Source organism: Nomascus leucogenys, chromosome 16 (assembly GCF_006542625.1).
Source record: "Nomascus leucogenys isolate Asia chromosome 16, Asia_NLE_v1, whole genome shotgun sequence".
Classification (NCBI taxonomy): domain Eukaryota; kingdom Metazoa; phylum Chordata; class Mammalia; order Primates; family Hylobatidae; genus Nomascus; species Nomascus leucogenys.
Genome location: NC_044396.1, coordinates 54,030,192 through 54,054,363, shown reverse-complemented (window position 1 = coordinate 54,054,363; position 24,172 = coordinate 54,030,192). Strand labels below are relative to the sequence as shown.

General features: G+C 39.7%; 1 protein-coding gene across 3 annotated transcripts in view; it reads left to right on the top strand.

Annotated features, from left to right (window-relative positions):
- NCALD (neurocalcin delta) overlaps window positions 1–24,172 on the top strand; it is a 424,053-nt gene that overhangs the window by 202,166 nt on the left and 197,715 nt on the right. For 2 of the 3 annotated variants that reach the window (XM_030794976.1, XM_030794977.1), the window contains exon 4: window positions 10,773–10,859. The exons of the other annotated variant lie outside the window; for it this stretch is intronic. The gene's annotated coding sequence lies outside the window, so the exon portion shown is untranslated. The remainder of the gene's footprint in view (window positions 1–10,772; window positions 10,860–24,172) is intronic. 3 annotated transcript variants of the gene reach the window in all.

The window sequence follows — 24,172 nt, the reverse complement described above, 5'->3', positions numbered from 1 at the left end:
TGAAGAGCTCAAAGGTGCTTATAATTCATCCAACTGGGAGCAATTTATTTCCCTCGTCTTGTGTCTTCTTCCAGCTCCAGAGATCCCTATCGATTCACAGCATAGCTGAATTACTCACCAGGGAAGGGAAAATAGCAGAAACAGAATTGAACAGGCTTACTGTCCTCCATTTTATTCAACCAGGAGACCCTGGTCTTAAAAGGATCAGGGCCATTTATGCTCATCCCTAGTCCTACAGGAGCACAGGAGTGGGCATTTTGGGGAATGTGTGGGATTCCTAGTCTGGAGTCTGTGTCTGCAGATTGTGTCATGTGGGGTTAATGGCTTTGCCATGTCACACCCAGCATACCAGGGACTCACAGATATACAGGAGACACACACTAACCCCAGTAACCCTTCTGACTTTTAGAAGCTGAGGTCAAAAGGCAGCCAGGCTATCCTGCAAGTGGGAGAGGATGAGACTGAGGAACAAAACAGCCGCAATCTCTTAGCCACTTTTCCTCTCTGCTGGTAAGAGCAGGGATACCTTTGTGGCACAGGGAGGAGCCATTTGCAGAGCTGAGAAAGCCTGGGAAGGCTGAGAGAGAGGTATTTCAGGGAGGAGGTGGAGGAGTGCTGTCTACCCAGGGAAGCTCTTCAGTGGCTCCACCTCCAGAGAAGAGCAACATTTCCAACTTCTCTACAGTTCTCATTCTCTCCCTCGCTCTTGCCCCAACACAAAAGCACAGATGAAATTCCTAAACATAGCCTGGGTGCGGTGGCTCAAGCCTGTAATCCCAGCACTTTGGGAGGCCAAGGTGGGTGGATCATGAGATCATCGAGACCATCCTGGCCAACATGGTGAAACCCCATCTCTACTAAAAATACAAAAATTATCTGGGCATGGTGGCACACACTTGTAGTCCCAGCTACTCGGGAGGCTGAGGCAGGAGACTCACTTGAACCCGAGAGGCGGAGGTTGCAGTGAGCCGAGATCACCCCACTGCACTCCAGCCTGGTGACAGAGTGAGACTCCGTCTCAAAAAAAAAAAAAAAAAAAAAAAATTCCTAAAAGTAAACCACTGCTGTCTAGTTATTTTTAGTATTTGCTGTTAGTATTTATCAAGCCTTTCAGTGTTAATTTGTCTGCCCACTCATTTCTTTTCCTGCCTCCACATGCTGGGCTTGGGATGGAAGGAGCACGCATAAGCAGCAGCTGGTGACCGCACAGAAATATGTCCTGGAGAGTAGAGGCTGTAAGCCTTTAAAATCGATCTTCTCCACCCCTGCCTTGCAGAGAAGAAAGAAAGGTCTCTATTCCATTAGCCTTGGAGAGCAACACAGTTGTTGGTGAAAGTGAAACCATTAGAATGTCTAGGTGGTACTTAGTTAGGTCAGGGGCCCCAGCTGAAGAGCTGGGTCATGGAATCCACACATGCCAATATCTGGAATTAAAAAGGGGACATCACTACAGACCTGCAGACATCAAAGAGAATAATAAGGACATTCTACAAATAACTCTGCACATTTAAGTTTGACAACTTATATGAAATGAAGCAATTTTCCAGAAAGCACAAACTACCACAATTCATACAATATAAAATAGATAATTTTGATAGTCTTGTAACTGAGGAAATAGAATTAGTAATTTAGAAACTCCCAAAACAGAAAGTTCCAGGGCCAGATGGTTTCTCTAGAAAATTCCAGAAGACATTTAAAGAATAATTAATACTAATTCTCTACAACCTCTTCTAGAAAATAAAAGATGAGGAAATATTTCCCAATTCATTTTATGAAGCCGAAATTATTTTGATACCAAAACTAGAAAAAGCACAATAAAAGAAAACTAGAGACTAACTACTCTTATATAGATGTGAGAATCCTAAAAATATTGATAAATAGTGTTCAGTAATATATAAAAGTAATTATATGCCATCACCAAGGGTGGTTTATTCTAGGGATAAAAGAATGGTTCAATATTTGAAAATCCTCAATGCAATTCACTATATAAACAGTCTAAAGAAAAAATCACAATCATACTAACTGATGTACAGAAACCCATTTGACAAAATTAAACAACATTCATGGCAAAAACTCTCAGAGAAATAAGAATAGAAGGAATCTCCCTCAAACTGATAAAAAGTATCTACAAAAACACCTATAGCTAACATTGTACTTAATAGTAAAAGATTGAATTCTTTCTCCATAAGATCAGGTAAGGATGACTGCTCTCACCACTCCTATTCAATATAGTGCTGAAAGTTTGACATGCAATAAAGTAAGAAGAGCAAATAAAAGCCATACAAATCAGAAAGGAAGAAATAAAACCATTCCTATTTGCAGGCGACATGATTGTCTACTAGAAAAATTCAATGGAATCTATAAAGAAAAAACCTCCTAGAACTAATAAATGAGTTTAGTTAGGTTGCAGGATGTAAGATAAAGATATCAAAATCAATTGCACTTTTATATACTAGCAATGTACACATGAATATAAAAATTAATTACATAATGTCATTTACAATCTCTCAAAAACATATGGAATGCATATGTGTATATCTAACGAAACATGGGATTTATATGCTGAAAACAACAAAATGCCAATAGAAGCAATCAAAGAGTATCTACATAGTAGAGAAATGTGAATTGGATTTGTGTTTGTGGATTGGAAGAGTCAACTTAGTAAAGATGTCAGTTCTCCCCAAAATGATATTCAGATTCAGGTTTAATGAAATTCTTATAAAAATCCCAACAAGAATTTTGGAGACATATATAAGATTATTCTAAAATTTATATGAAAAAGTAAAGCAACTAGAATTTCTAAAATAATTTCAAAAAGGAAAAATAAAGTAGGAGAAATCACTGAACCTAATTTCAAAATTAGTATAGCTATCGTAGTCAAGACTGTGTGGAATTAGCAAAGAGATTGATACATAGGACAGAACAGAGAATCTGAAAACAGTTACATATTCGTCACCCCACAACTTAAAAAGCAACTCAAAATGGATCATACACTTAAAACATAAAACTAGAAAACTTGTAAAAGAAAACATACCAGAAAATCTTCAATACCTATGGACTGTTGAAGAGTTCTTAAACATGATATCGACCGCATGATCTATAAAAGAAAAAAATCAATAAATTGGATTTCATCCAAATTTAAAATGTTTGTTCTGTGAAGAACTGTGTTAGAAGGATGAAAAGACAAGCTATAGACTAGGAGAAAATGTTTGCAAAACACATACCTAGATTAGACTAAAGAACTCCAAACTCAACAATTTTTTAAAAAAACAAAAATCCAATGAGGGAATGGGCAAAGGAGATGTCTTATTATAAACGATATTTAGACGGCAAATAAGCTCATGAAAAGATGTTCAGCATCCCTAGCTACTGGGGAAATGCACATGAATGCCATGATGAGATAGCACCACACACCTATTAGAACAGCTAAAATAAAAATAGTGATAGTGCCTATATTAGTCTGTTCTCACATGGCTAATAAAGACCTACCTGAGACTGGGCAATTTATAAAGGAAAGAGGTTTAATTGATTCACAGTTCAGCATGACTGGGGAGGCCTCAGGAAACTTCCAATCATGGCGGAAGGGGAAGCAAACATGTCCTTCTTCACATGGTAGCATCATCGAGGAGGAGAATGTGTACTCAGTGAAGGGGGAAGCCCCTGATAAACCATCAGATCTTGTGAGAACTCACTCATTATCATGAGAACAGGTTGGGGGAACTGCCCCTGTGATTTGATTATTTCCACCTGGTCCCTCCTACAACACGTGGGAATTATGGGAACAACAATTCAAGATGAGATTTGGGGTGGGACACAGTCAAAGCATATCAATGTCAAATGCTGGTGAGGATGCAAAAAAATGGAATTATCATGCAATGCTGGAGGTTAAAATGCTAGAGTCACTCTGGAAAATAGTTTAATGGTTTCTTTAAAACTAAACATACATTTACCATGTGACCCAGAAACACTCTCCTGGACACTTATTCCAGATAAATGAAAACTTTATCTACACAAAGCCTGTACATAATTGTTCCTAGCAGCTTTATTTTTAATAGCCCAACACTGGAAACAAACAAAATGTCCTACAATAGGTGAGTGGTTAAGCAAACTGTAGTACTTTCATACTATGGAATACTTCTCAGCAATGAAAAGGAACAAACGCCACTGATACATGCAACAACTTAGATGAATTTAAAGGACATTATGCTGAGTGAAAAAAAAATATCCAAAGGTCACATACTGTATGATTCGATTTACTAATATTCTAGAAATGACAAAATTATAAAGATGGAGAACAGATTAGTGATTGTCAACGATGAGGAATGGGGGCCCAAGGGGTGAGTATAACTATAAAATGGTAGTAGGATGGAGTTCTGTGTGGTGATGGAACACTCCTGTATCTTGATTGTAGTGGTAACATGGATGTACATGTGTGATAAAATAATATGGAACTGTAAAAAAAAATTACATATGGGTTTGCCTCAACACAAATATTGTTCGTTCTTGCTATTCTTGGGCTTATTTATATGTGAAAAAGATACCATTTGTATGTAGTTGGCTGTTACTTGCTTGCTTTCATTCATTATGTTTCTAAGGTGTACCCAAGCTATTGCATGCTGCTGTGGTTTATCGATATTCCATGTTATCTAATATTCCATTTAATGACTATCACTCAAGTTATTTCCTTGTTCTCCTGTTGATGGACATTTGTGTTAAATCTAGCTTTTTGCTGTTTCGAAAAAGTCATGTTTGTGCATGTCTTCAGGGAAAGTGTGCAAGAGTTTCTCTGGATGTCTCAGTCTGTCTGTATTGCTGTAACTAAATACCTGAGACTGGGTAATTTATAATTAATAGAAATTTATCTCTCACCATTTTGGAGGCTGGGAAGTCCAAGATCAAGTTGCAGGAAGTTTAGTATCTCGTGAAGCCTAGTCTGTGCTTCCAAGAGTGTTGCCTCCTCAGGAGGGGATAAATGCTGTATCCTCAACATGGCAGAAGGGCAGAGGGGCAAGAGGGCACTCCCTTCAACCTGGAGCCCTTTTATAAGTGTGCTAATCCCATTTGTGAGGGTGGAGCCCTCATGACTTAATCACCACCCCCAAGGCCATATCTCTCAATACTGTTGCATTGGGGATTAAGTTTTCATATAAATTTTAGAGGGGACACTGTCATTCAAACCATAGCACTAGAGAATATACATAGGAGTGATTTGCTCCGAGGGAGGGTATAAGAGCATTCTACTTCATAAGAGAAGGTTAAATTGTTCCAAGTGGTTATATCAATTTCTACCCCCACTATCAGTTTAATTTGCATTTCTTATTAAATATTGCTATTTTCTACTCCTTCACCATTCATTTTTTTCTATGTGTTAGATTCTGCTTATTTTTTTTTTTGTCTTTTTTGACTATTAAATTCTTAATATAAATTGTCTTTGTTCATTTCAAGTGTTGCAAACTTGTCTCACATATTGGCTTGTGTTTTCGCCTTCTTCATTGTACCTTTGGATGAATGCAAGCTCTTCATATTACGGTTGCAAATTTATCAACTTTGCCTTCCTTTTATGGTTAACACTTTTGTGCCTTAAGAACTTCTCTCCCATTTTAAGATCAGAAAGATGTTTCCCCATATTTTCTTCTAAAAGCTTAAACCTTTTGCTTTTTACAGCTAAATCTTTAATTCCTCTGGAACTAATCTTTGGGTATGGTTCCTCCTTTACTTTTGGCTCAGTTATTCCACACTTCATGAGAACCCTGTTATCTTATAATAGCCAAGTGGATGAGAAAGTCAAGGAAGAAAACCCTCATTCACAACAAGATGTGGGAAGCTGGCTAATTCTTCCTTAGGTAGCCTTGAAATAAATTTTGGTAAAATGACCTAGCTTTCCTTTGCTGTAGCCAAGGCATTCTTGCTTTAGAAATTTTGCAAATGTTTGAGTGCCACATGTTAAAAAGTAAAACAAACAAAAAGCAATGAATCCCCTCTCACCATTTGAGCTACGTCTCAGATCATTTAAATAAGCTATTTGTTGGGAAAAAAAGCATACATTTAAAATGCCTGTTTGTATAGTATTCAGAGTATGGGTTCTGCTTTTAAAGAGGCAGTGCAATTTATTGGAAATATCACTGGACAGGGAGTCTAAAGACTTGTGTTTAAGCCTTGATCTGTCATCACCTGGTTGAGAAACCTCTTTGTATCAGTTAGGATTATATGCAGTGGCCTGTAACAAGAATCCTTCTACAGTGGCTTAACCAAATAGGATTTACTTTTTCTCATGTAACAGCCTAGAAGCAGGCAAGCCAGGCCCAGTGCAGTGGCTCCTTCTTTCAGTTTAGGCTTCATTCACAGCATGTGGCTTTTGTTTTCATGCTTGTGACTTCATGACTGCAAGAGATAGCTCTTCCTCCAGCTTTGCATCAGAGTTGCAGGCATGATGAAGAGGAAGGGCAAAGAACAAGAAGTGAATGCCAGGGTCCTTTGAAAGTAACTTTCCAGGAGCCCTACCTAGTAACTTCGGCTTGTTTGCATCTCCAGAACCAAAATTGTTCCACCTGGCCATCATTCTTAGCTGAATCTTTTTTTTTTTTTTTTTTTTTTTTTTTTTTTTTTTTTTTGAGACAGAGTCTCGTTGTCGCCCAGGCTGGAGTGCAGTGGCGCGATCTCAGCTCACTGCAGGCTCTGCCCCCCGGGGTTCACGCCATTCTCCTGCCTCTCTTAGCTGAATATTTTTTTTTTTTTTTTTTTTAAGTTTTTCATTTTCAGAATTTCTTTCTTTTGTTTTATTATTCTACTTTAGGTTTTAGGGTACATGTGCACAATGTTCAGGTTTGTTACATATGTATCCATGTGCCATGTTGTTTTGCTGCACCCATTAACTCATCATTTAGCATTAGGTATATCTCCTAATGCTGTCCCTCCCCCCTCCCCCCACCCCACAACAGTCCCCAGAGTGTGATGTTCCCCTTCCTGTGTCCATGAGTTCTCATTGTTCAGTTCCCACCTATGAGTGAGAACATGTGGTGTTTGGTTTTTTGTCCTTGCGATAGTTTACTGAGAATGATGGTTTCCAGCTTCGTCCATGTCCCTACAAAGGACATGAACTCATCCTTTTTTATGACTGCATAGTATTCCATGGTGTATATGTGCCACATTTTCTTAATCCAGTCTATCGTTGTTGGACATTTGGGTTGGTTCCAACTCTTTGCTATTGTGAATAGTGCCGCAATAAACATACGTGTGCATGTATCTTTATAGCAGCATGATTTATAATCCTTTGGGTATATAGCCAGTAATGGGATGGCTGGGTCAAATGGTATTTCTAGTTCTAGATCCCTGAGGAATCGCCACACTGACTTCCACAATGGTTGAACTAGTTTACCGTCCTACCAACAGTGTAAAAGTGTTCCTATTTCTCCACATCCTCTCCAGCACCTGTTGTTTCCTGACTTTTTAATGATGGCCATTCTAACTTGTGTGAGATGGTATCTCACTGTGGTTTTGATTTGCATTTCCCTGATGGCCAGTGATGATGAGCATTTTTTCATGTTTTTTGGCTGCATAAATGTCTTCTTTTGAGAAGTGTCTGTTTATGTCCTTTGCCCACTTTTTGATAGGGTTGTTTTTTTCTTGTAAATTTGTTTGAGTTCATTGTAGATTCTGGATATTAGCCCTTTGTCAGATGAGTAGGTTGTGAAAATTTTCTCCCATTCTGTAGGTTGCCTGTTCACTCTGATGGTAGTTTCTTTTGCTGTGCAGAAGCTCTTTAGTTTAATGAGATCCCATTTGTCAATTTTGGCTTTTGTTGCCATTGCTTTTGGTGTTTTAGACATAAAGTCCTTGCCCGCACCTATGTCCTGAATGGTATTGCCTAGGTTTTCTTGTAGGATTTTAATGGTTTTAGGTCTAACATTTAAGTCTTTAATCCATCTTGAATTAATTTTTGTATAAGGTGTACGGAAGGGATCCAGTTTCAGCTTTCTACATATGGCTAGCCAGTTTTCCCAGCACCATTTATTAAATAGAGAATCCTTTCCCTATTTCTTGTTTTTGTCAGGTTTGTCAAAGATCAGATAGTTGTAGATATGTGGCATTATTTCTGAGGGCTCTGTTCTGTTCCATTGATCTATGTCTCTGTTGTGGTACCAGTACCGTGCTGTTTTGGTTATTGTAGCCTTGTAGTACAGTTTAAAGTCAGGTAGCATGATGCCTCCAGCTTTGTTCTTTTGGCTTAGGATTGACTTGGTGATGCGGGCTCTTTTTTGGTTCCATATGAACTTTAAAGTAGTTTTTTCCACTTCTGTGAAGAAAGTCATTGGTAGCTTGATGGGGATGGCATTGAATCTATAAATTACCTTGGGCAGTATGGCCATTTTCACGATATTGATTCTTCCAACCCATGAGCATGGAATGTTCTTCCATTTGTTTGTATCCTCTTTTATTTCATTGAGCAGTGGTTTGTAGTTCTCCTTGAAGAGGTCCTTCACATCCTTTGTAAGTTGGATTCCTAGGTATTTTATTCTCTTTGAAGCAGTTGTGAATGAGAGTTCACTCATGATTTGGCTCTTTGTCTGTGATTGCTTGTGATTTTTGTGCATTGATTTTGTATCCTGAGACTTTGCTGAAGTTGCTAATCAGCTTAAGGAGATTTTGGGCTGAGACAGTGGGGTTTTCTAGATATACAGTCATGTCATCTGCAAACGGACAATTTGACTTCCTCTTTTCCTAATTGAATACCCTTTATTTCTTTCTCCTGCCTGATTGCCCTGGCCAGAACTTCCAGCACTATGTTGAATAGGAGTAGTGAGAGAGGGCATCCCTGTCTTGTGCCCATTTTCAAAGGGAATGCTTCTAGTTTTTGCCCATTCAGTATGATATTGGCTGTGGGCTTGTCATAGATAGCTCTTATTATTTTAAGATACGTCCCATCAATACCTAATTTATTGAGAGTTTTTAGCATGAAGCATTGTTGAATTTTGTCAAAGGCCTTTTCTGCATCTATTGAGATAATCATGTGGTTTTTTAACACGGCAAATTCCTGCCCTGGACAAAATCAAGATTCTGTAAGGGAAAAGGGTAGACTTGTCATTGGATAGGCAACAGGCAATGTCTGCCCCACTGTCTAAGCTTCCAGTGGGGATGCCTGCCCACTGCTGACAGGGTTCTTTTCATGACAAAATAGATGATCAAATGGAAGAGTGCTTCATACACTGTAAAATGTATTTAATAAACAGAGTGGAAATATTCTGAACTATTTTCTCAGAGAGCAAATCCAATGTTAATAGAACGTTCAGGCTAGGTGTGGTGGTTCATGCCTGTAATCTCAGCACTTTGAGACACTGAGGTGGCAGGATCACTTGAGGCCAGGAGTTTGAGATCAACCTGGGCAACATAGCGAGCCCTCATCTCTATTAAAGAAAAAAAAGTTAGCCAGGCATGTTGGGGCATCCCTGCAGTCCCAGCTATTCTGGAGGCTGAGGCAGGAGGATTGCTTGAGCATAGAAGTTTGAGGCTACACTGAGCTATTATTGCTCTACTGCACTCCCATCTGGGTGACAGAGTAAAACTCTGTCTCCCCAACTCCTCAAAAAAAAAAAAAAAAAAAAGAAAGTCCAACTAAATATAGAGCCTTGGGTCATCAACATCTATTGAACTTCCACTCATTCTCTTTCGGACATCTGCAGATCACCTGAGTACTAGGGTTTTTACAGATACACATCCTCAAATATCAGTCTTCAGATTATTGTCAAGCACTGTTGTGGTGGACATTTGCTGATCCCCTTCCCACTTTCCCTTTCCTCTAAGTATCCCCAGTGTCTCTCTATGTGATGTTTGTTTGTTTGTGTGGATTGACCCTACTCTTACCTCCAGGGATAAGCCTTGACTAGTTTAAGCCATTTAACATATGAGACCCCCAAATACAGTGGCCGATTCAGCTATGGGCCCTCAGAATGACCTCAGAACTTTCACTGGGACTGCCATGACGCTGACACTGTCCTCTTGGATGTTAGATGTGTGATCTTGAACTGCTACAGCCATTTTTATTGCACCAGGAGGAGAGCAGCCTGAGGGTGAAGCCAATTCACAAAGAATACCTGTACCAAGAGAACTGTCTAGAATCAAATGATACAACAAACTTGTGGTTTCCCAAAACCAATCTTACTTCTGGGTTTTTTCCCCAGCTCAGTGAAACAAATATTTCCTTATTTTGTTATTTATTTGTATAAGTGAGTTTGAGCTGGGTTTTCTGTTACTTGTAACCAAATGATTCCTAAGTGATAGTTTCTATATACATTCCAGGAAAAATTATATATATTACATTATTTTAACATATTTTTCTTTTAAATAATTGATATATATTTAAATAATATATTTGATATATGTGTATATGTATATATTTAAGTTCGTTTATTCTAATGTTTATAATCCTTCCTGAATTAAGGCCATAAGGCCTGACTGCTATGCAGCATGCCTGTTTCTCCCTGTAATAAATTGCCTGCATAGCATCTGTCCAGAGAAGTGGACTGTGAGATGCTCAGAACTGATTCCTACTCTTTGGAGACTGTGCACCTGTTACCCCTGGGTTACAAGACTCATTCCTAAGTACTTTGAACCAAAAACCAATTAGGCTGATACACGTCAGTGTTCTTGTAGGTGTGTTTCCTGTTTCCTGTTTGCGAAGGCAACTACAAAAGAAATAAAAGTGACAGTCTCACCAAAACTTTTACAGAGCTGTCAAATGTTCAAGAACAATATTTGCTAATTATGAGTGATCTCAGTTGCAGGGCGTCTGATCTCCTGGTGTTAAAATCTGTCGTGATACTGAGGAAGGCTCCGAGATCCCAGGCACTGAGTGACTGCATACTGTGAGTTAGTTTTTTAATCTCTTGAAAGGGTTAAATTGTGTAAATTATGATTCAAAATGCAAAGCTGTATCCTAGGTAGGTTTCTGTGTGTTTATATATTTGTATTTGCTATGTAGAAAAATAAGCTTTGTCATGGGGTAGCCATTTCCATTTTTAACTCTTGATGAATGTGTATGTTACTGAAAAGAAAGCTATGCACCCGTTTTAATTAAAAAAAAATCCTGTCCTCTTTTCTGGTGACTGATTAAGCGGAAACCTTATTTAAGTGTAAGAGATTTAGTAAAACAAAACAAGACATATGATAATGGAGTAAAAACCTGGCTTGTTGATTCCTGGAAAAAAGGTAATTTATACCCCTCCTTACTTTCCAAATGGACTCATTTAGTATAGAGGACCGAAGAGGATATTATGCAGCAAGTAGATGGGATGTTTTCTAATTCAAAAAAGATTCTTTTGAAATTCGATTATAGTATAATTAGGGCAGCAGCACCAGCAATAGTGAATTTCCTGTTAGAATAGGAACATTATTACTTTCCTAATTTGTTGATATGAGTCTCAAAAGCCATCTCATTGAACAGTTAGGAAATTGGCTTTTCAGGAAGGGAAATCTACTGAATTTCTTGGAAACTTTTCAAAATAAGTTAATGGCCCCAGACAAGGGCTAGTGAAGAATTGCAGGCAAAGTCATATGGCTTAGACCTCAGTAATATGTTTTGAGCCTGTTTGGAAAAAAGTCATGAAGATTAATCTGATGTTTACTTGGTCAAACAGTTGTGTATGAGGAACAAATGGAGAAAATAAAATAAATGGGGGCAGGGCAGATACATTGATATCAAATGAAACTTGAGTAGACTTAGCTCTTTTCATCCCACTTCCTTTTCCCCCATTAAGTCTTTATGGTTTAATTACTACCTGAGCAACATGGCTCACCTGGATGTAACAAGAAAGTGAAAGGGAAAAGTTTTTATTCCAAATTTGGTAGTCCAGTCCTTCTAATGAGATCTATAGAAGAGTTATGAAATATTTGAAGTCATGTTAAGCAAAATCTAATGTTTTTTTTTTGCTCATGGCATTGAGAACTAAGTCTCAGCCCTATTGCATTTCTCCTGGAGGCCAAGATAGAGTTGTGCATTGTAACTAGTAATGATCAGGCAGTCTGTGAAGCTCCTTCTTCTTGAGATAATTTGGTTGGACTATTTATGGATATTACAACCCGAGAAATGGCAGTCGCCATTGCTTTAGTTCCTTGGCTCTTTCTGACATCAAACTAAAGCCTAATAGGAAAATGTGTGTTTTTGCCTAAAGACAGTAAAGCTTGAGTAGGATTTAAGATAAGAACACTTCCCCTTGGCATGGAGGTGTGGATAATCAATATGATGCTATTGGCTTCTAGTCATTTCTGTCCCTCCTGCAGCACCTGGGTCCTTCTCTGTGTTTATTGTTTCAGGGGCAGGTAATTCCTTGCTAGAGTGAGCCCCAAATAAGCTAGACTTCACCTCTCATTCACATGGAGCAAAGGGAGACTGTGAGAGTTCATGCTGCAGGTTTGCAGCATCTGCCAGACCCAAACGAGGATGATTTGGATGAGAAATTGACAGAAAAGCTCTTGGGGCAGTGAAGAAGCCACTCCCTGCTTGACTACTAGTGGGCTTGAGAGAGTAGTGGGCAAGGCAGGGAAGAGGATGACCTCTTCAACAGAGGTTAAACTTCCTAACGGGCTTTCCATAAGAATGGCCTGACTTAGCAAATACTGCCCAAATTTCCTGGGCTGTTTGGGATTTTGTTCAAGAATTTCAGACAATTTAGTAAAAGTTGCCTAGTGGCAGAAATCCAGATAACCATAGATGGGAAGAATACATATAAAGAAATTATTTGAAAGCAAGGTATATGAATAGATTCTAGGTTTACAATTATTACTGATTTCCTGTTGTTTGGATATCTCTCTTTAGCCTCCTTAAGTCAGGATGGTTTTGTCTGGGTCCCCGAGAAATCTGTACTCTTCCCAAGGCTCCCTGTGTGACTAGCTTCTTAGTTATAGGATGTTACATGGAATTTCATTTTTCTGCAGTTTTCTAATCTAAAGACTTCTTTGCTCCTCCTCTTAAAAGAATGAATGCTGTTTTAGCCCTTTTAGCCTGGGAGCTCATTATTCTGTATTTTCAATGTCCCACAAATTCCCCTCTGTCAAAAAACATTGATTTTGTCAACAGAATACCTTTCATTTAGGAATAATATGGAGAGAGATTATCTCAGAGGCTGAGAACATGAGACACCAAATATTCAGGGGATAATTAAAGTGTGCTTCCAGATGTTTTCAAATATAGCCACAGAGACAAATACTGATCAGTCGAGTAATTGATTCCCTGCCAACTATTTTCCATCCAGTCATGTTCTTAATGCCAAAACAGCTAATAAATTCGGTGAAAAACAAAAACAAACTGCTTTTGTATTAGTATGTAGAAAAAAATAGAGAGTAGTTTATTTCCCAGCAATTTTGCAACAAATTGTTTAGTGTCATACAGACATAGGAGAATGGTGTTTGCTGGAGATGAATGATGATTTCAATTAACCAACAAATGTTGGCTAAGTACCTACTAACTTGAGCCCTAGAGAAGAATGATATGGTATAACATGGACTTACGTATTTGGTAATAGATTATATTTCTAGAAACATAATTCATTTATTTGTTCAATAAATATTTATTGAGCAGTTGCTATGTGACAGGCACTGTGTTAGATGGCAGGGATATTAATAGGGATAGGAAGTCATGCAGCTGAGAAGAGTGGGGTTGGGAGCAAAGTTAATCAAATAATCACACAAATACATTTTACAAATGTGTTAAGTACTATGATAGAAAACGACAACAGCAAAAACAAGGAACTATGAGACTATAAAATGCAGGTACCACACCTAGTCTCAGTGGGGATCAGGGAAGTCTTCCCTGCAGAAATCTGAAGGTGTTGGAGATGGGCAGAAGAAAGGCCAGAGCAGAGGTTCTAAGGTAGAAGGGAGCATGGAACTTACTAAGAATTGAGCCAAAGCTAGTGTTGCTGGAGAGCAAGGCAGGCATCCTATGGGGGAAAGCTAGAGAGGTGGCAGGAGCCAGATCATGAAAGACTTAATAGAGAATGAATGAATGAACCAACATGAGTAGTTTGTAACAGGAAATGAGTCCTGTGGTCTTCTGTAAAAATAAAAGGAGTTTGCAATTGTGTAATGACTCTGCTGATAGGGAGAAGATATTCATTTACTCACCCAGCCAATATACCCAAGACAAAATCCCTGTTCCCATGGATCTGAAATTCTAGTGGAACAGGCAGATAATATGCCAATAAGCAAATATATAGGTTTTATACTAAGTTTTTGCTTATAAGTAAGTAGTGTGGGTCTTTAGATAGAATTTAAACATGATTTCAAGTATAAATTGTATTGCATATAAGTGTGGTTATTCTTCTGTTTAGTTAAATAAAGGCATATACTCTAGAAGACCTAAGAGGATGTTCAGGACAGATGTCCTTGATAGTACCCAATTCACAGTCAAAGACTTCGAAGAAATTTCAAGAAAGGAAAACAAGAGAGAGAAACCAGGCTTTCTATTAATTTGTTCTTGTTTCTGAGACAATAGTGATCCCATTGTCCTCCCTGTGCCTCGTTCTGGAGTGGTGAGGGGAGGAGGAAGGGAGCAATACCAAGACTTAAATGAAACTCAGAGTCTAACACTGATGGAGAAGGAGCTGAGAGGAAGAGCATTTCAGAGTCTATTTCTTTGGTTTTATTTTCTTTGTTTGTTTTTGAAATGGGATCTCACTCTGTTGCCCAGGCTGGAGTACAGTGGTGCAATCTTGGCTTACTGAAGCCTCAGCCTCCTCAGTAGCAGGGACTACAAGTGCTCACCACCATGCCCAGCTAATTTTTGTATTTTTTGTCGAGTCAGAGTGTCTCACTGTGTTGCCCAGGCTAGTCTAGAACTCATGGCCTTAAGCAGTCCTTCTGTGTTGGCCTCCCTAAGTGTTGGAGTTATAGACATGAGCCACCACATCTGGCCTCTTTCTATTTCTTCTTACAAAAAGACCTTATTATACCTTATATATTTAACATGCTTTATACATTTTGCACATTTAGCATATCTAGAAAAGGTTCACATCTTAGAATCAATGTATATATTTAAGGAGATGGATTTCTTTCCCACATTCTCAAAAGTCGTTATTTCACATTGCTTCTTAAAGCCATTACTGACTTACAACACAGAAAACAATACATGCCTGGAAACTTATTTGAGGTTTTCAACTGTGCCTGTCTTTTATGAAGGTCTGCTGGAAGACTTCTTGATGCAATGTTTGCATAGCTACATAGAGAGTATTACTGACATCAGTGGAATTACACCAGGGCACTGGTGAGGATTACCTTCAGGTCTTGTTTGCAAAAGTCAGAGGGTTTGATGTAAGTAGTTCATTATATCAAAGGGAGGCATAATAATTATCTGTTTTAATCTTCAGGAACCTCCTTGTTTCTGACTTTCCTACTGTATGAATCAAAGTGATTATTTCTATATATGCTGTCTTAGTCTGTTTAGTCTGCTATAACAAAATGTCATAAACTGGGTAGCTTATAAACAACAGAAATTTATTTCCTACAGTTCTTGAGGTCAAGAAGTCCAAGATTAAGGTGCTGGCAGATTCGGTGTCTGTCGAGGTCCTATTTCCTGGTTCGTAGATGGTGCCTTCTCGCTGTATCCTCCTATGGTGGTAGGGGAAAAGAGACCCTGGGATCTCTTTTATAATGACATTAAATCCACCTTCATGTCCTAATCACCTGCCCCAAACTCCACCTCCTAATATAATCACCGTGGGGGTTAGGACTTCAACATATGAATTTGGGGAGGGAGGCAGACACAAACATTCAGACCATAGCATATGCCAAAAATCTTAGAATTGGGAGGAATGATGGACATGTTGTTAGTGTGATCCTTCAGTACAAGTTTTTTTCAACATAGCACTATTGTCATTTTGAACCAGGTAATTCTTCTGGAAGGGAGTGTCTTGCACATTATAGGATGTATTGCAGTATCCTGGTGCCGGTAGTATATCCCCGGTCATGACAACCATCTGAAGACATTGCCAAATGTCTCCTGGGAAGGGCAAATATCACCCTCAGTTGAGCACCCCTGCTTTAGTGCATCTTAATCAATGACTCACACTGCTCTGTTTTAGCCTTGTATTGTAGTTGTATCACAAATGTGTGCAATTCTAAATGTGTAGCTTTAACAGGATGGTATCTTTACAGTTCTGTAATTCTCACATCCAAATTGAAGATGATATTATTAAACCAGAATTATAAGATGAAATAATTAGATATTTACTCAGCCAAGTATGTGAAATTCTAATGTGATAATATGTTTTTCTGGGAGCCTCGTTTTATTTGTTAAAACCTTAGAAAATTTTACCCTCAAAGTTTAAAACTTACTTAGTGGTTCAACTGTTTCTTAAGAAGATACATTTATGAGAGTCTTAATGCCACAAAGACTCCACTTCAGTCAGCTGCAAGAATTAAGAGCCTTTTGGTCCTTGGCACCAAACTTAAATGAGACATAAATGAGGCACATTTAATGAAATCAATTCTAGTTTTATAGGAAGCTGAGAATAACAGAGAGAAAAAAAGTGCTGCTCTTGTGTCCTTTGGTGATGGTGTTTGACATTTTAGTGTAATTTGTTATAATAGTACACTGGTTAATGTTCCCATATTATCTGCGGTTTAATCAAAGTTTCTGAAAATGGGAAGAATGTGTTCTATCTGTCACTATAAAGCTAAGAAATGGTATTTCAAAATTACTTCAATCATACATGATTAGATCTTCTAAAGTGGTATTTTACTGTGCTATGGTGCAGCGAAGACTTCAAATTGCAAAAGTGTACTTACACATGTAGTAATATATGACACCATTAAAGAGATTATTTTTAAATAAAATTCCTTTTTATTTGTATTTTTTATTTTAATAGATAATTATTTTGTTAGGTGGTTTTGTGAAAGTGAAATTCCTTTTTACTGTTATTGTTTACCTCACTTAAAGGCTTCCTGCCTTAAAGTGTCACATGTAGTTCAAATGAGCCAATATTATATGTAAAATAGTTTCTTTTGTGTCATGATGCTCTTCAGAAATATTAAGGACTTCTGATTATCTCAAAAATAAAGTTCTGAGTCCTTTTCATGACATTCGAGGCCCTCTAGTAACTGGCTTCAATCAATCTTTGCACATTTATCTCTGTTACCTCCCTTTGCCTTGTCCTCATGTCTTATTCCAGCCATAATGAAGAAGGTGGCCCGGGTCATCTTTGCACTTTTCTGCCTCCATAGCACTTCTCATGTTGTGATTTCTACCCCTCAAATTCTAATCCACTCTTAATCATTTATTTCACAAAACATTCTCAAATTTTCTTAGTTGGAATTAAACTCTCTCTCTTTTTTTGTATAATGCTTTGAAAGCACTAGACTAGTCCTTTTCACACTATCTGGGGGGAATTCAATTTTTGAAAAACTTTCCAATTCATCACAAATCAATAGGTGTCCTTCTGTCTGTGACTACCAGTGAGAGGTAACAGCGTGCTGGCAGCCCTGGCAGCCCTCACTGGCTCTCAGGCCTCCTCGGCCTGGGTGTCCACTCTGGCCATGCTCCAGGAGCCCTTTAGCCCGCCACTGCGCTGTGGGGGCCCCTCTCTGGGCTGGCCGAGGCCGGAGCCAGCTCCCTCTGCTTGTGGGGAGGTGTACAGGGAGAGGCGCGGGTGAAAACCAGGGCTGCTGTGCACGGCGATTGCGGGCCAGTATGAGTTATGGGTGGGCGTGGGCTCGGGCTCGCTGGGCCCTGCACTCAGAGCGGCTGGCCAGTGCCGCTGGCCCTGGGCAGTGAGGGGCTTAGCACCCAGGCCAGCAGCTGCGGAGGGTGCTCCGGATTCCCCAGCAGTGCCGGCCCACCAGCGCTGCTCTCAAATTCTCGCCGGGCCTCAGCTGCCTCCCCGCGGGGCAGGGCTTGGGACCTGCAGCCCGCCATGCCCGAGCCTCCCTAGACCCCCCCCAGCCCCCCGCACCGTGGGCTCCTGCACGGCCCCAGCCTCCCCGGCAAGCACGGCCCCCTGCTCCACGGCACCCGGTCCCATCCACCGCCCAAGGGCTGAGGAGTGCAGACACACAGTGCGGGACTGGCAGGCAGCTCCACCTGCAGCCCTGGCAGGGTGATCCACAAGACGAAGCCAGCTGGGTTCCTGAGCGGGTGGGGACTTGGAGGACTTTTACTGGAGGATTGTGAATGCACCAACCAGCAACCTGTGTCTAGCTCAAGGATTGTGAATGCACCAATCAGTGCTCTGTGTCTAGCTAATCTAGTGGCGACTTGGACAACTTTTGTGTGTAGCTCAGGGATTGTAAATGCACCAATCAGCACCCTGTCAAAACAGACCAATGAGCGCTCTGTAAAAAAGACCAATCAGCTCTCTGTAAAATGGACCAGTCGGCAGGATGTGGGTGGGGGCCAGATAAGGGAATAAAAGCAGGCTGTCCGAGCCAGCAGTTGCAACCCGTTCAGGTCCTATTTCACATTATGGAAGCTGTGTTCTTTTGCTCTTTGCAACAGATCTTGCTGTTGCTCGCTGTTTGGGTCCGCACTGCCTTTATGAGCTGTAACACTCACAGTGAAGATCTGCAGCCTCACTCTTGAGGCCAGCCAGACCACGAACCCACCGGGAGAAATGAACAACTCCGGACGCACGGCCTGAAGAGCTGTAACACTCGCCGTGAAGGTCTGCAGCTTCACTCCTGAAGCCAGTGAGACCACGAACCCACCAGAAGGAAGAAACTCTGAACACGTCTGAACATCAGAAGGAACAAACTCCACACACCATCTTTAAGAACTGTTACACCATGAGGGTCTGCGGCCTCATTTTTGAAGTCAGTGAGACCAAGAACCCACCAATTCCGGGCACACCAGTACTTAGAATCTACCCCAGGAAACTCACCATGCAAATTTGGCAATCTCCAGACCATTCTATACCCTATTCAATGAGATGAGTTTACTTGATTACACATTTGGATGCTGTAGCAATGTCCAGCTGCTATAGAAGTTTATTGACAACTACTTGCAATATCTGTATTTGCCTTATTGAAGTCTGATAAGACTGGTCCGTAGACCACATTTTAAGTAGCGCTGTCTTAGACTCTAAGCTCCATGAGGACAGAACCTAGGGCTGCTTTTTTTTCATCATCGTAATTCTAGGACATGGCATTGACTGTCACATAACTGCACATTGATTACGTGCAGAGGTTCTGTCAGTAGCAGTTCCTGCCTGCAAAGTAGCTTGTATTAGATCTTGATCACGTTTTAGCACCTATAGGATCATCATACTTTACTTATAACAGAAAATAAGAATAAATGGGACCATCAGGCTGATTTATTTTTAAAATACATGCTCTTTAATACAAAATCTACTGAAAGAAAACATAATGTTAGCCTCCTGGTGCTGGTATGACCTCCTTATAAATAAAAATCACTTGATTAATAATTTAATTTTCTTTCACTAGATAGTTGTAAAAACTCACTTCAAGTTCACTTAAGTAAAATAAAGGAAGCTTAAAAGAAATCTAAAACAATTAGCCTCTTAAATAGCAAGACTGTATGAGACAAATGTGTTCCTTGTACAAGGGAACCCCTGTAAAAAAATTATATTTAAAACCCAAATGGCTTTCTATTATGCAGCTCAAGGAGAAACACTGAAACTCTTGAATGGTCTAAAATTGTATTTCTGAAAATGAGAATCACATGGAGTTAGTTTAGCATCTAGCAATGTAATTTCTATGGGACAGAGTAACATTTTTCAAAGTTTAAAATGTAAGATTCTTAATAAATTACTTGACAATGCTATTTGAACATAACAGCTCTCACTTTCAGTAGTTCAAGAATGTCTTCTGAAGTGGTAGGAAGTTGCAGTTGAATGTTCATAGTTTTCACTGAATGCTTCATTATGTTAATGTTAACAGCCAAGAAAAACAAGGACATTTACTATATGTTTTTCCTACCCTTGGCCACTTACTTTTCCGTGGAACATTTGTTATTTCTGGGAAACATACGGCATATGCCCAGAACCATAATTAGTAACAGTTTGATGTTACAGGAGTTCAAAATTTAGTGTTTTCTAGCTTCATTAGATCAGTGGCTTCCTCTGAAATATAAAAGCAACAAATACAGATCCTAAGGGTACATTCTGGAGTCAGCTTTTTTTCTCCTTTACTAACTGCAGTATTTGCTTGTTTTGATGGGGAGATGTTCAAACAGCTCTTCCCCAGAGCCAGAAGGAGGCACTGCTCTAAGTACTTTACATATATCAACTTATTTAATCATTGCAGTAAGAGGTGAGAAAAAAAGGGGCACAACGACGTTAATTTGCCCAAAGTCACTTAAATGGGAAATTGTGTAGTCAGGATTCCTCCTAGGGAGTCTGGCTCCAGGGTCTGTGTTAAAACATACACAGTATCTTTTATGCAATACTGTTCCTCTAAGGAGATGAAAGCTTCCAGAATTCCATTGGTAAAATACTGTTGAAAAGGTTATTTTCTTGCAGACTATTTCTGACTAATGCTTATGTAGTAGCTGAGAAATGCAGAATGACTGGGGAATGCTGGGTAGTCAGGAATGCTGGATAAATGGGGGAATGCTAGGTAACCAGGGAAAGCTGGGTAACTAGGAATGCTGGATAATAGGGGAATGCTGGGTAATCAGGGAATTCTGGGTAATCAGGGAATGCTGGGTAAACTGAGGAGAGGGACAAGAAGTCGTTAGTTAGCAGCTCACCCTAAGCAAACTTTTAGTATCTGTAAACCAGAGGGTTGTTATTAATACAGTATCTGAGACTGTTTCAATGTTGATTATCCTCACATAAGATCCTTCAAATCAGTGTTATCTTTGAATCAGAGGATATATGTTTGTAGATGCATTTTACTTCAAATCTTTAACTGTATTTAAAATTCATAGTTTTCTAGCACTTGCTACATATACATATGCAATAGCTGAGAGGAGACATTTCAGGGAAAGAATGTTACTTATTTATTAATTCGTTTATTTTTTACTTAAGACTTAAAGACTTTGTGGGGGAGTGGGTTAGCAGAGAGAACCCTTAGTCTTTCCTATAGGAAATTTACCACTGAGTTCTCATACATATCATAGCCAGGGGAGAAAAGATAACCACTTTTGCTTTGTGCTGGAAGTCATCGGTTGCTGAGGCTGATTATTCAAAGAAGGCAAAACGTCTCATCAGTATCAAAATGTAGTTTGTCCCATCTTGTGTTACTAATGCAGTTATTAAGGACTGAAAATGCAACATTGCTTAGCAACATGCATAACAGTATTTACTATTATTTTATTTGAGCAGCAGCAGCAATAAGTACTATGTCTTGTAAATGTCCTGGTGACATTTTATTTTCCTTCTCATCTAACATTGCTTGTATCCATTGCCATGGTATTAAGCAAAATGCTTTGTCTGTGGCTTGGTAGAGTGGGTTTAGATATACTCCCTTAAGTACAGAGATCAGCCCTGAAAGCTGGCATTAGCCCAATATAGAACCAAAAGGAAATTAGGCTGCAGGTAAGAAAAAGTAGTAAAGGATTCCTACAACTGTCATGGTCTATATAAATCTTCTAATTTTCACTACTGGCAAGTATATCATGATGTCCCGTGAGATGCAGGAACTTGCTATAATACTGTTCAGGCTATTTGTTTTGTTGTCTCCAGTCTTTCAGGCAGCAACTAGTGTTCATAATAATCAAAAGTAAACATAATCCCTATTTCCTTCTAGTGAAAAGACAGCACCTTGACTAATAACTGTGCTAGCACTCCCTTGTCATTTGCACTTCACCCTGTGTGTTGGAGAACGAGTTGATGTCTGTGAAAATTTGATCTGGGTGGACTTCCATCCAAGCCCTCCTTTCTTCTCCAAATTAGAATAGCAACTGTACATCTGGGAATCCGGGCATTCCTCTACTATTTTCCCTTTTTCTTTCTCCAAGTCATCCTAGCTTGATTTCTTAAATCCTGGTATACTAACTTGACTTCTGCCTGGAGAAGAGCAAGAAATCCCAGAGGTTAGGACCATCTAGCTAGAAAGACTGTCTCTAAAAGAGTTGAACAATTTTGAGAGGAAAGAGGGGCCAAGCTTCTCTCATAAAAACAATAGAGAAAGAATCAGTTCACTACTACAACAGAGGCAGCCATTCATCCTGGAGGGGAGAGATGTTCCACTTGGGATTGTCACCCAGTGATTGATGTCTTTTCAATTCCAGGACATGTGGAGGTGTTTTAGGGATTTGAATCAGTGAGCAGCTTGTTTAATTCTTTGTCCTTCCCAGGGAGGGGTCCTGAATGTGGACATCTTCCTCATGCAGTTTCAGTTTTTGGTGCCTTCCACGTCCTTGGCTTTGCTTTTGCTTTGTTGCGTCTTAGAATCATTAATTAATTATGGACCCAGTTCCTTCTGTGCACTTGCTAATTGGATGTTTTGAAAAATTGCTCCATGCTGGCTTCAATAATGAGGAGAGAATTAAAAGGCTGAGAAGTGCTGGGAAAGAGAGACAGACCACAATGGTCATGGAAATCTAGCAAAAACCACCCGAGATAACTGTTACCCCAGTAACCAGGGGACACGGAGCACTGAGCAGAGAGGTTAGAAGAAAAAAGACAATGAAGTGATGAAAGGGACAGGGTCAATGAGGGGGCCTATTCTTGAGAAGAACACTTGCAAGGAGGGAAATCCTGTGTGAAGGGTGCATTGGCTGGACAGCCTGAGCTAGCTGTTGCCTCCTGTTGAGGAGAGGAGCTCCCCGAACAGGATGAAGAGCCAGGACTTTGGAGTCCAGCATCCTGACATCTGTGTCTGGATTCTGCCATTTACTGGCTGTGGGATGTGGAACAAATGACTTTACCTCTCTGATCATCCAGTTCTTCATCTGTGAAATGAAAAATAATAGTACTTGTGTTATATAGTGTTGTGGTGAGATCAAGTTGGCCAGACTGTCTAGACTACTTCCCGGCACACAGAAAACTCTCAGTACTGGCTAGTCATTATTATTATGCAGTTATGTTGTCAATTTAATGATGTAATAATAAAATATTAACGTAGGTAACATACTTAGTCTGGCATAGCTCAGGATTTAAAATACTTTGTAGGAGAATCATTGTTTCCATTCATTCCTCTCCTTTCTCTTTCTGGCCAGTTTGTCTTTTCCACTTATCCCCCTCCCTCCTCTTCTACTTAGAAAGAGGAGAGGAGTTAAAAATTGGATAAGATGCTAGGCACAGTGGCTCATGCCTGTATTCCCAGTGCTTTGGGAGGCTGAGGCAAGAGGATCACTTGAGGCCAGGAATTTGAGACCAACCTGGGCAACATAGTAAGACCTCGTCTCTACAAAAAAATTTTTAAAAGTTACCCGGATGTGATGGTGCACACCTGTAGTCCTCGCTGTGCAGGAGGCTGAGGCAGGAGGATCACCTGAGCCCAAGAGTTGGAGGTTACAGTGAGCTATGATTGTACCACTACACTCCAGCCTGGGCAACAGAGGGGGAGACCCTTTCTCAGAAAAAAAATTTTTTTTGATTAAGAAAAATGCAGCTGTTCGGCTGGGGGCCTTTGGTTGTTGGGATATAGCAGAAGTGTGGGAAATGCTGAAAGAGGCCATCAAAGCCCAGCTGGCCAGATAACCCATGGAAACCCTTCCCAGAGTGGATCCTATCATCCTGGGCCATTACTTATTTGGCATTTAGACATAGGTGATTTGCAATTTCAGATTCTAGATTTTCTCCTCCATTAAAATGTAAACCTTCACAATGGAAAAGTTTGTTGTCTCTTTTGTTTACTGCTAATTCTCTAGTGTCTAGATACAGCTATCAGCTCCACCTTTGGGCTGAACCTCCTGAAAGTCCTCAAACAGGCCTTCAGGTTCTGACTCAATCTCCCCCACCCCATGTTACCGCTCTGATTTTATCTCCTACTACTCTGTATATCTAGCTAGATATATTCAGGAGTAGATAAGACTGTTGGGGCATATGAAAGACATCTAGCAGCAAAATGTAGTAGAAAGAGTTAGAATGAATCATGTTTGAGGTCTAAGTTCTAGTTCTGCTACTATTTCCTGGGGTGAAACTGGGCCAAATCATGTGACCTTTGTAGGCTTTAGCCTCCACACTGAAAGAATTTTGGATCAGGGTGCTTCTAATTGTAAATTTAATGGCAATGCTATCCTTGGTTATAGCATAATATGAAGTTGATTTATCCATTCAGA